Here is an 11,178-nt window from a genome sequence, read left to right as displayed (position 1 = left end):
GAGATGGGGTATGGCAAGAATCCAGCCTGCCCCCTTTCTTGAGAAACAGTGTGGCCTAGTGGAAAGAACATGGTTCTGGAAGTCAGGGGATCTGTTTATCATCCTGGCTCTGCCACATAATACCAGTAAAAATAATAATAATAATAATGATGGTATTTGTCCAGTGCTTACTATATGGCAAGCACTGAGGTGAAATCAAGATAATCCAATTGGACACAGTCCATGGGTTTTACAGTCCAAAAGGGAGAACAGATATCGAATTTCCATTTTAGAGATGAGGAAACATCTTTATACTTTTTTATGGTATTTGTTAAATGCTTACTATGACCCTGTAGACTGTAAGCACATGATGGGCAGGGAACGGGTCCATTAATTCTGTTGTATTGTGCTCTCCCAAGTGATCTGCACAGAGTAAGCCTTCAATTAATACAATTGGTTGATCGACTGATTGCCAGGCACTGGAGTAAATGGGGTAGGTACAGCTAATTAGGTTGGATACAGTTCATGTCCCTCATGGGGCTCATAATCTTAATCCTCATTTTACAGATGAGGTAACTGAGGCACAGAGAAATGAAGCTTTGTTCAAAGTCAATAATAATAATAATGGTATTTGTAAAGTGCTTACTATGAACCAGACACTGTACTAAGCGTTGGGGTGAATTCAAGCAAGTTGGGGTGAACACGGTCCCTGTCCCACGTGGGGTTCACACTCTTAAACCCCATTTTACAGAAGAGGTGACTGAGGCACAGAGAAGCGAAGCGACTTGCCCAAAGTCACACAGCAGACGAGGCAGAGACAACATTAGAACGCAGGTCCTTCGGACTGCCAGGCCCATGCTCTATCCTCTAGGCCATGCTGCTTTTCACATACTCCTTTCAGCCTATGCTCTTTCCCACCACCTCTCGTCAGTTAAACTAAGATCCGTGCTCGGAGCCTTACTCTGCTGATTCCCTACGGAAGAGCCCAAGCTTTTTCTGGGAGTGGAATGAGAAAACATGTTTGCCAAATCCCTAAACTGCTCTCTCTCCTTGCAAGCTGTGTCCAGGGGCCAGAAATCATAGGAATCCGCCTAGCCTGCTCAGAAACATCTCACTCAGCCCCTACTTCCCTCAAGGGTTTTAATGGTTTTAAAGGAAAATTCGATTACTCCTTTTCTGTCTCTTTTCCTCTCTCTCTGCATGCCAAAAAAGAGCCCGTCACTTAGTTTTTCCTATCCTTGTTCCCCAGATGAAACTGAAGGACCTTGTTAAAAAATCTTGTGAAAGCTCCGTGATTTAAGCCGTGGTTTTCCCTTCAGCATGCTCGGCTATTTGTCCAGAAAGAAGAGTCCACGTTTGGGAGTCAGGACTGAGAAGCAGCATGGTCTAGTGGAAAGATCACGGGCTTGCGAGTCGGAGGACCTGAGTTTTAATTCCAGCTCCACCTCAAGTCAGCTGTGTGACCTTGGGCTCGCTTAACTTCTCTGAGCCTCAGGTTCCTCTTCCGTAAAATGGGGATTCAGTAGCTGTTTTCCCTCCCCCGTAGGCTGTGAGCACCATGTGGGACAAGGACTGTGTCCCATCCATTTTACAGATGAGGAACCAGATTGGCACATAGTAAGCACTTAAACAAGGACCACGAAATAATAACAACAACAAAAGAATAGACATGAGAATAATATCTCTCAAAACAAATTGTGGCTGTTCTTGATTTTTTTCCACCAATTTTTTTTTCTTTTAAATCCAAGCCAAACAAGTGTGTGGCCGAGCAACATAGGTGGGAATTTTTTGTTCACTTCTCTGTAAATTCCCGGGCTGATTAACAAAGGAAGGAGGCAAGAGGAGCGGAAGCGTTGGGGACAGAAAGGTCAGTGTGGAACTGGGCTGGTGGGTGGAGTAAGGCAGAATTTGAAGAGCCATTGTAAAGAAAATCAAGCAGGCACTAAGATGACTAATTAATTACTCTCCCTGTTAAGAGTGGTCATTTCCCTCTAAATTCCCACTTCCTAGTTTTTGTTTTCTCCTATACCACCAAAACAACTGACTACAAACTTCAAAAGCACACCTCTAGCAGAGTTATCAGCATTTTTTATTTATTGAGCACTTAATACATGCCAGGCACTGTACTAAACGCTGTGGTAGATACAACCTAATTGGGTTGGACACAGTCCCTGCCCCAGGAGGGGCTTATGGTCTTAATCTCAATTTTCCAGATGAGGTAACTGAGGCAGGGAGACGTCAAGGGGTGGATCGGGGATTGGAAACCAGTTCCTCTGACTCCCAGGCCTGTGCTGGTGTTTTCTTTAACTCTTTTATTCCTCAACTGCTCGCACATTAATTAGCTCATTTGAGACCTCGCAGCTGCGCTGGTTTCTGGCCCAGAATCCTCTGCTCTCTATTCCTAGAATGCCCTTCCCTATCTCCCAGAATCCTCTGCTCTCTGCCCCTAGAATTCCCTGTTCTCCTCACCCCAGTCTTTCCCTCAGAGCAGCCACACAGCCATCCCAACGGGAAAACCAAGGCGGTCGTTCCTGGCAGAGCCCATCCAGAGTCCAAATTCCCCAGGTAAGCTCTGTTCTGTTCCTAATTAACTCGAAGACTGACTAGGGAGATAAAAACTGAACCCAACACTTTGCATAATTTGGCCAAATGCAGCTACCTGGCCCCTTTATGTAAGGTGCCTGCAGTCAGGCAGGGGAAAGGAGGTAGACTGGCCATCCCAAGGGGCTGGGGGTTATTGGTTTGCTGTGTGATCTCGGACAAGTCACTTCACTTCTTTGGGTCTCAGTTACCTCACCTGTAAAATGGAGATTAAAACTGTGAGGCCCATGTGGGACAGAGACTGGGCCCAACCTGATTAACTTGTGTCTACCCCAGCGCTTAGGACCGTGCTTGGCTGCGTGTTAAGTGCTTAACAAGTACCATGATTATTACTATTAAGGTGGGGAAGGGAGCAGAGGCCCAACTTCTTACATTCATTCATTCATTCAATCGTATTTATTGAGCACTTACTGTGTGCAGAGCTTACACGGACATTTGGAAGTTGCCAGGTGTTTGTGGTTTGAATTTTCCCCTCCTAGGGGGAACACTCTCTTCCATCAGATACCATCTCGAGCTTGGTGACAGTGGCTAGAGAACAGCTAATTTTAGGGTGGGGGCAAGAGTGGAAATTGGGCAATTAAAGCTGAGAAACCCCAGAGTTCCAGCCCCCTCTGAGCTGCCTAGAGGGGGAGACTTTTTTTTTTAATGGTATTTGTTAAGTGCTTAGTATTTGCCTAATACTGTTTTAAGCGCTGGGACAGACACAAGAAAATCAGGTTGGACACAGTCCCTGCCCTACATGGGACTCTCAATCTTTATTCCCATTTTACAGACGAAGGAACTGAGAAGTGAAGTGACTTGCCCAAGGTCACACAGCAGGCAAGTGGCGGAGTGGGATTAGAACCCAGTTCCTTCTGCCTCCTAGGCACATGTTCTGTCCATTAGGCCACGTCGTTTCTCTTTTAACAGTGGTTGCTGAAAGGGCTGAATTTCAGCAGGGCAATCAATCAATCAGTGGCATTTGAGCGTTTACTGTATACAGAGCACTGTACTAAGTGCCTGGGGGAGGATAATATAACAGATGGTAGACACTGTACCTGCCAGCAATGGGTTTACAGTCTAGAGAGGGAGACAGTTGTAAATTTAAATAAATTGCAGATATGTACATAAGTGCTGTGGGGCTGAGAGGGGTGAAAATCCAAGTCCAAGGGCAACGCAGTCACAGAAGGGCCAGTAGGAGTCGGGTCCACCGAGTCACTGCCAATGGACCCGCAGAAACGGGATTGGCTGATAAGAAGTGGCTGAATTTAAATTCCACTTGTCTGCTGTGTGACCTTGGGCAAGTCGCTTCACTTCTCTGTGCCTGTTACCTCATCTGTAAAATGGGGATTGAGACTGAGTCCCATGTGGGACAGGGACTGTGTCCAACCTGATAAACTTGTATCTACCCCGGCGCTTAGTACAGTGCCTGGAACAAAGTAAGTGCTTAAATACCAAATCATCATCAAATTCAAGACAAGTGCAAGCCCATGATTATCAGTCAATGATAGTTCCTGAGCAGAGCACCTGGGAATGTACATGAGAGGGGAATGGGGATTATTCTTACATCTTCCCCCACAGGGCTCCCAATCTAATACTATCTATAGCTTAGAATAAAAATAATGTTGGTATTTGTTAAGCGCTTACTATGTGCAGAACACTGTTCTAAGCGCTGGGGTAGATACAGGGTCATCAGGTTGTCCCACATGAGGCTCACAGTTAATCCCCATTTTACAGATGAGGTAACTGAGGCACAGAGAAGTTAAGTGACTTGCCCACGGTCACAGCTGACAAGTGGCAGAGAACAGTGCTTGGCACACATTAAGCACTTAAAAAAAAACATAATTATTTTTAAAAATCTAAGAATAAAGTGGTGAGAGGGGGTTGGTGAGGTAAATAGTAAAAAGAGAAAGAGGAGTACTACAATATAATTGGTGCAGGATTTCCAACTCCTAACACAGGCAGAGCTGTTCAGAGTCCAAAAGTCAATGTGCCTATAATATCAACCTTCTCATTGTACCTCAATTTCATCTACCTCACCGCCTATCTCTCGCCCACTTCTTGCCTCTGGTTTGAAATCCCCTCTCTCCTAATATCCGGCAGATGACTCCCCTCCACCTTCAAAGCCTTATTGAAGGCTCACCTCCTCCAAGAGGCCTTCCCCGACTAAGCCCTTCTTTCCTCTTCTCCCACTCCTTTCTGCATCCCCCTGACTTGCTCCTTTTATTCATCCTCCCTCCCAGCCCCAAAGCATTTTTGAACATATCTGTAATTAATTTATTCATATCAATGTCTGTCTGTAAAATGGGGATTAAGACTGTGAGCCCCAAGTGGGACAGGGACTGTTTCCAACCTGATTTGCTTGCATGTACCCTACCACTTAAAATAGTGCTTGACACATTGTAGGTACTTAACAAATACTATTATTATTATTATCATTATCAAGGAGCAGGGGAAGGGCCACCTCAAATCCAAAGGCAATTCCACCAATCCTGTTTGTTTTACTAGTTCCACTATGAAACATCTTGCTTTTCATCAACCCAGGTGCGGGGGATTCATTTTTTTTGTAAAGGTATTTTTTAAAGAGCTTATTAAGTGCCAGGCACTGTACTAAGCTCTGGTGTAGGTACAAGGTTGGACACAGTCTGCGTCCCACATGGGGCTCACAGTTTTACAGGTGAGGTAACTCTGGCCCAGTGAAGTGACTTGTCCAAGGTCTCACAGCAGACAAGTGGCAGAGGTGGGATTAGAATCCAAGTCCTCTGACTCGGACTCTATCCACTAGGCCACGCTGCTTCTCTTCCCTTCTGATTCAAGCCTTCGGAACGGGCAGCTTTTAGAGGACAAGTGGAAAGAGCAAGGGCAGGGAATCACAGAGATCCTGGGTTCTTATTCTGAGTCCTCCAATTATTTGCTGTGTGAACTTGGGCAAGTCACTTATCTTCTCTGTGCCTCAGTTCTCCTATTCTACCTCCTCCTTAGACTGTGAGCCCCATGCGCGACAGAGACTGTGTCCAACCTAATTGATTAGTACTTACCCCAGTGCTTAGAACAGTCCCCAGTGCTTAGAACAGTGCTCTGCACATAGTAAGCGCTTAACAAATACCAATATTATTATTATTATTATTTGACACACTGTGAGCACTTAACAAATGCCCAAAAGAAAAAACAAACATGTATTTGCAGAGGAAGAGGCCACTGAAGGGGTTGGATCAAATCAAATTTGATCATAACTCATGAGAACCATTTTACAGTCCATAGTAATGATGCTATTTATTAAGCACTATTTATTATTATTTATCCTCCATACAAAGCACTTAGTACAGTCCTCTGGGCACAGTAGGCACTCAACAAATACTACTGACTGACAGATTGATTTTCCTGTTAATCTGTCAACACGCTGCTAACAGTTAGTCCATGCTATGAGCCATGGCTCACATTATAAATTTTTCCTCTTGTTGGAACTCTGAGAAATTAGATTCACCATTAGAACAGTTTCCTGGGCTCCTCTGCTCTGTTCCCCAGTTGCCCCCCCCAGCCCTGTGACCCCCAGGTTTCCCTGTTCTCCAACCCCTAGACCCCCTAACCTCTCCACTCCAGGTTTCCCTGCCGTTCAGTAGCCACGCAGGAAGGTAGCCCACTTAGTCACAGGCCGAATCACAACACCCCATCTAGGATCCTTTTCATGGCATTTATTAAGTCTTTACTATGTGTCAAACACTGTTCTAAGCACTGGGGTAGGTACAGGTCAATTAGGTAGGACAGAGTCCCTGTCCGGCATGGGGCTAACAGTCTGTAGGAAGGAGAAGAGATGTTAAATCCCCATTTTACAGTTAAGGAAGCTAAAGTACGAAGTCAAGTGATTCGCCCAGGATCAGACAGCAAGCAGTGGACAGAGTCACGATTAGAACCCAGGCTTCTGACTCCAAGGCTGGGGCTCTTTGCACTAGGCCATGCTGCTTCTCCAGCTGTATGATTCAGGCATTAGCCCTGTGGACTGTTTTACTCCCTGAAGAGGTGGCCCATTACCTCATTTCAGCCTACTTCCACATGACTAGATAATCAATTGAATTTTCCTTCCTCTCCGGCTCCGAATAAAATGAAAAACTCTGCCTGCTGCTCGGGAGCGTGGGAGGGGAGGAGAGGAAAGCCTGTCTGGCGGTATATGAGGTGACCGATTTCTCAACAGGTGAGGACTGTCTAAAAACTGCTTCTAGCTGGCTCTCTGCCTGTCTCCTTTAGCTGGGAGTGATTTCCAAAGTTTCGTGTCCCGCCCACACCTGGCTGGCCTGTGCTGGCTTGTTTCCTTGAGAAGAAATCATGTCGGTGTCTGTGCGAGGCACCGTCCTCTTACGGGAAGTTCCTGCCTTCGATGGGGGCAGGGGATGGATAAATCTCCGGAGACTAAGGCATGAAGTTACCATAGAAATGACTGACGGCAGTGGTGAAGCTCGACTGAGGGCCTTTCTTCTAAGCCTCCATCTTGGTCTCTGTGTCTCTCTTCCTTCCTATCTCTCTGGAATTCTGTCTCTGTGCCTTCCTGTCTCTCTGGATCTTCTTCTCTATCTCTGTTCCTGTCTTTCCATCTCTGTTCCAGCCTCTCTCTGTGGGTTTCCATCTTTGTCTCTGTTCCTGCCTGTCTCTCTGGGTTCTGTCTTGTCGTCTCTGTTCCTGCTGGTCTCTCTCTTTTTGGTTCCTGTCTGTGTCCCTCTCTCTGTCCCTCCAGGTCTCCACCTCTATCTCAGTTTCTATGTCTCTATTCCTGCTGGTCTCTCCATCTCTGTCTCTGATCCTGCTGATCTCTGTGGGTTTTCATCTCTGTTTCCACCTGTCTCTCTGGGCCTCCAACTCTAACTCAGTTCCTGCTGGTCTCTCTGGTCCTCCGTCTCTGTCTCTCTGTCTTTGTTCCTGCTGATCTCTGTGGGTTTTCGTCTCTGTTTCTGCCTGTCTCTCTGGGCCTCCATCTCTGTCTCTGTTCCTCCCTGTCTCTCTGGGGCTCCACTCTACCTCAATTCCTGCCCGTCTCTCTGGGTTTCCATCTCTATCTCTCCATTGCTGGGTTTTTCTCTCTCTTCCTCTCTATCTTTTTCCCTCACCGCCTCTCTCTCCCAGCGTTCTGCCATTCCATTCCTGTCTTTGGGGCTCACAGGGCCCTCAAGTCTGAATCCATAAAGCTCAGTTGTTTATTCCACATTCCAATGCTTTTTATATCATTCTTTATCATGCTTATAGCATGTCAGCCATCAGAAGAGATTCAGGGTGAGTCAGGCCTGGAACTATCCCTGTCATTACAAGGAATTTACGAGACTTCCTTCTCTGGATACTTTTTCAGAACAAGGAGACTATTTCAGAACAAGGTGCCATTTTGCCCAGGAGGCAGAGGGGATGGATTAGATGACCTTTCTTTATGCTATTTATTGAGCGCTTACCGTGGGCAGAACACTGTACTGAGCGCTTGGGAGAGACCAATACAACAGAGTTGCTAGACACATTCCCGGCCCACAGTAAACTTACAGTCTAGAGGGAGAAACAGACACTAATATAAATAATCTATAATAATTTACAGTTTCCAGCCGGAGGATCTTTGAATCCATGACTAAATAAGAATGATAAAGACTGAAAAAAATCAAGATTCATATGTTTTTTACCCCTTTGATTTTTGACTTCCGCCAACTCTCGATTTATCAAGTGAATGTGAGGATAAGTAAAAAAAAATGCTACGTCTCTTTGAACTGCAGTTTTCCGAATCACTAACCCTGCCTCTGTTAGCATTTTCCTTGCGATAACAATATTTGCTCTCCTGGCCCTCCACATTTTTGGCATGTAACTCGTATCCGCTCTAGCTGGGGCACAGTGACCCTTTGGGTCACTGCCCCGTGATGACCTGAGTTGGCTGTGAACCAGGGTTCACTCTTCTTGCAACAGAGCCAGTCCACTCCAGTCCACACTTCGCTCTGCTGCCCGGATGATTTTTCTACAGAGCTGCTCAGTCCACATTTCCCCACTCCTCGAGAACCTCCAGTGGTTGCCCATCCACCTCCACATCAAACAGAAACTCCTTACCATCGGCTTTAAAGCACTCAATCAGTTCACCGGCTTCTCTGATTCTAAGCCGGGGATCTTTCCACTAGGCCATGCTGATTATTATTATTATTATTTTATTATCATTGCTTTGATTAGTATTCTAGCTCCCCCCTTTTTATGGCATTTGTTAAGTGGTTACGGTGTGGCAAGCACTGTACTAAACCCTGGAATAGGTACAAGTTAATCGGGTTGGACAGAGTCACTGTCCCCCATGAGGCTCACGGTCTTAATCCCCATTTTACAGATTGGTTAACTGAGGCCCAGAGAAGTGAAGTGACTTGCCCAAGGTTACCCGGTGACCTTGGTGGAGCCCGGAGTAGAACTCAGGCCCTTCTGACTCCCGGGCTGGTGGTCTACCCATTATTCATTCATTCATTCAGTAGTATTTATTGAGCACTTACTATGTGCAGAGCACTGTACTAAGCGCTTGGGATGAACAAGTCGGCAACAGATAGAGACAGTCCCTGCCGTTTGACGGGCTTACAGTCTAATCGGGGGAGACGGACAGACAAGAACAATGGCACTAAACAGCGTCAAGGGGAAGAACATCTCATAAAAACAATGGCAACTAAATAGAATCAAGGCGATGTACAATTCATTAACAAAATAAATAGGGTAACGAAAATATATACAGTTGAGCGGACGGGCCATTAGGCCACACTGCTTCTCAGGACATCTTCTCTGTGGGAACCCCAATTGAGGGAACTGTCCGACCTGTGCTCACCTCTTCCTTGCTCCTCTAAAGGCCGCCAGCCAGCTGATTGTGCCTCTCTTTCAGTCCAGGGTATTGAGCGCTCACTGTGCACAGATCACTGTACTGAGCGCTTAGGAGAGTACAATATAAAATAATTGGTAGACCTGGATTTTACTTATATTGATGTCTGTCTCCCCCCCTCTAGACTGTGAGCTTGCTGTGGGCAAGGATTGTCTCTACTGCTGCATTGTCCTTTCCCAAGTGCTTAGCCCAATGCTCTGCCCACAGTAAACACTCAATAAATGACTGAATGAATGAGTTTTGGCCCCCTCATTGTCTAGCCCTTGCCGCTATCCTTACAGTGTCTGGCACTGAGTAAGCGCTTAACAAATGCCGTTATCATTCTTATTATCCTCTTCCTTCCTCGAACTCCCTTCCCTCTTCATTTCTGGTAGCCCACTGCTCTCCCCTCTTTCAAGCTTGCTCACTGTACCCTGATCTCATCTATCTTGCCGCGGCCCCCTTTCCTTATTAATGTCACATCTCCTTCAAGAGTCCTTCCCCAATTAAGCTCCTTCCTCAGGTTCACTCTCCTATCTATATTATTATTATCATCATCATCATTATTATTATCTATGCACTAGGATCTGCAACTTTGGGGCATTTGATATTTACCCCACCCCAACAGCTATTATGAAAATACCTTTAAATTAAAGATTATAAATTACTTATTTATTCCTGTTAACGTCTGTGTCCCACTCTAGATTGTAAGCTCTTTATAGGCAGGGAACGTTTCTGCCAATAATAATTATGGTATTTGTTAAATGCTTACTATGGGCCAAGCCCTGTTTTAAGCACTGGGATAGATGCAAGGTAATCAGGTTGTCCCGCATGAGGCTCACCGTCTTAATCCCCGTTTGACAGATGAGGTAACTGAGGCACAGAGAAGTGAAGTGACTTGCCCAAGGTCACACATCAGACAAGTGGCGGAGCTTTTGCACAGAGTAAGTGCTCAATAAATACAATTGATTGGCGGATTAAACTGGAGGCTGGACTCACTCCACTCTAGGTGCTCTGCTATACTCTTTCATTCAGTCGTATTTATTGAGCACTTATGGTGTGCAAAACACTGTACTAGGTGCTTGGAAGAGTACAATACCCTCTAAACTCTTTGTGGGCTGGGGACGTGTCTACCAATTCTGTTGTATTGCAATCTATCAAAAATCAATAAATGGCATTTATTGAGCTTTTACTAAATGCGGAGCACTGTACTAAGTGCTTAGGAGAGTACAATATAACAGAGTTGGTAGACATATTCTCTGCCCACAACGAGCTTAGTCTTTAGGGGGAGACTGTAGACATAATATAAATAAATTATGAATCTGTACATAAGTGGTGTGGATCTGAGGGAGAGGTGAATAAAGGGACCAAATCAAGGTATGGGAGAAGAGGAAATGAGGGCTTAGTCAGGGAAGGCCTCTCGGAGGAGATGTGCCTTCAAAAAAGGCTTTGAAGGAGCAGGGTTGTGTAATTGTACTCTCCCAAGCGCTAAGTACGATGCTCTGCACACGGTAGTTGCTCAGAAAGTACCACTGATTGATGGACTGTTTTGTCACTGCCCCGGGATTCAGCCATGTTCTGCTGAACCTTAGATCTCTCCCAGGGCCAGGGTGGGGGGATTTGGCATGTTATCATTTTTAATGGATGAAGGGAATTTAACAGAATGAAATGAAGGCACGTTGATCTTGGGGAGCGAAAATGTAATCCCCAAACCTTATAAATAATGTATTTTTTGTAATTTAGAATTTTTTTTAAGTTTCTATGCTGCCCCAGGTTGTTTA

The 11,178-nt window shown here is 45.5% G+C and overlaps 1 long non-coding RNA gene across 1 annotated transcript in view; it reads left to right on the top strand.

Moving 5' to 3' along the window:
* Positions 1–2,405: 2,405 nt before the first annotated feature.
* Positions 2,406–11,178, top strand: part of LOC114805452 — a 71,217-nt gene continuing 62,444 nt past the window's right edge. Inside the window, exon 1 of the long non-coding RNA XR_003753430.2 lies at positions 2,406–2,544. This is a non-coding gene — a long non-coding RNA (uncharacterized LOC114805452). The remainder of the gene's footprint in view (positions 2,545–11,178) is intronic.

This window comes from Ornithorhynchus anatinus, chromosome 18 (assembly GCF_004115215.2).
Source record: "Ornithorhynchus anatinus isolate Pmale09 chromosome 18, mOrnAna1.pri.v4, whole genome shotgun sequence".
NCBI classification, from domain to species: Eukaryota; Metazoa; Chordata; class Mammalia; order Monotremata; family Ornithorhynchidae; genus Ornithorhynchus; species Ornithorhynchus anatinus.
Note: the sequence above shows the minus strand (reverse complement) of the source record. Positions and strands in the feature narration are given on the sequence as shown.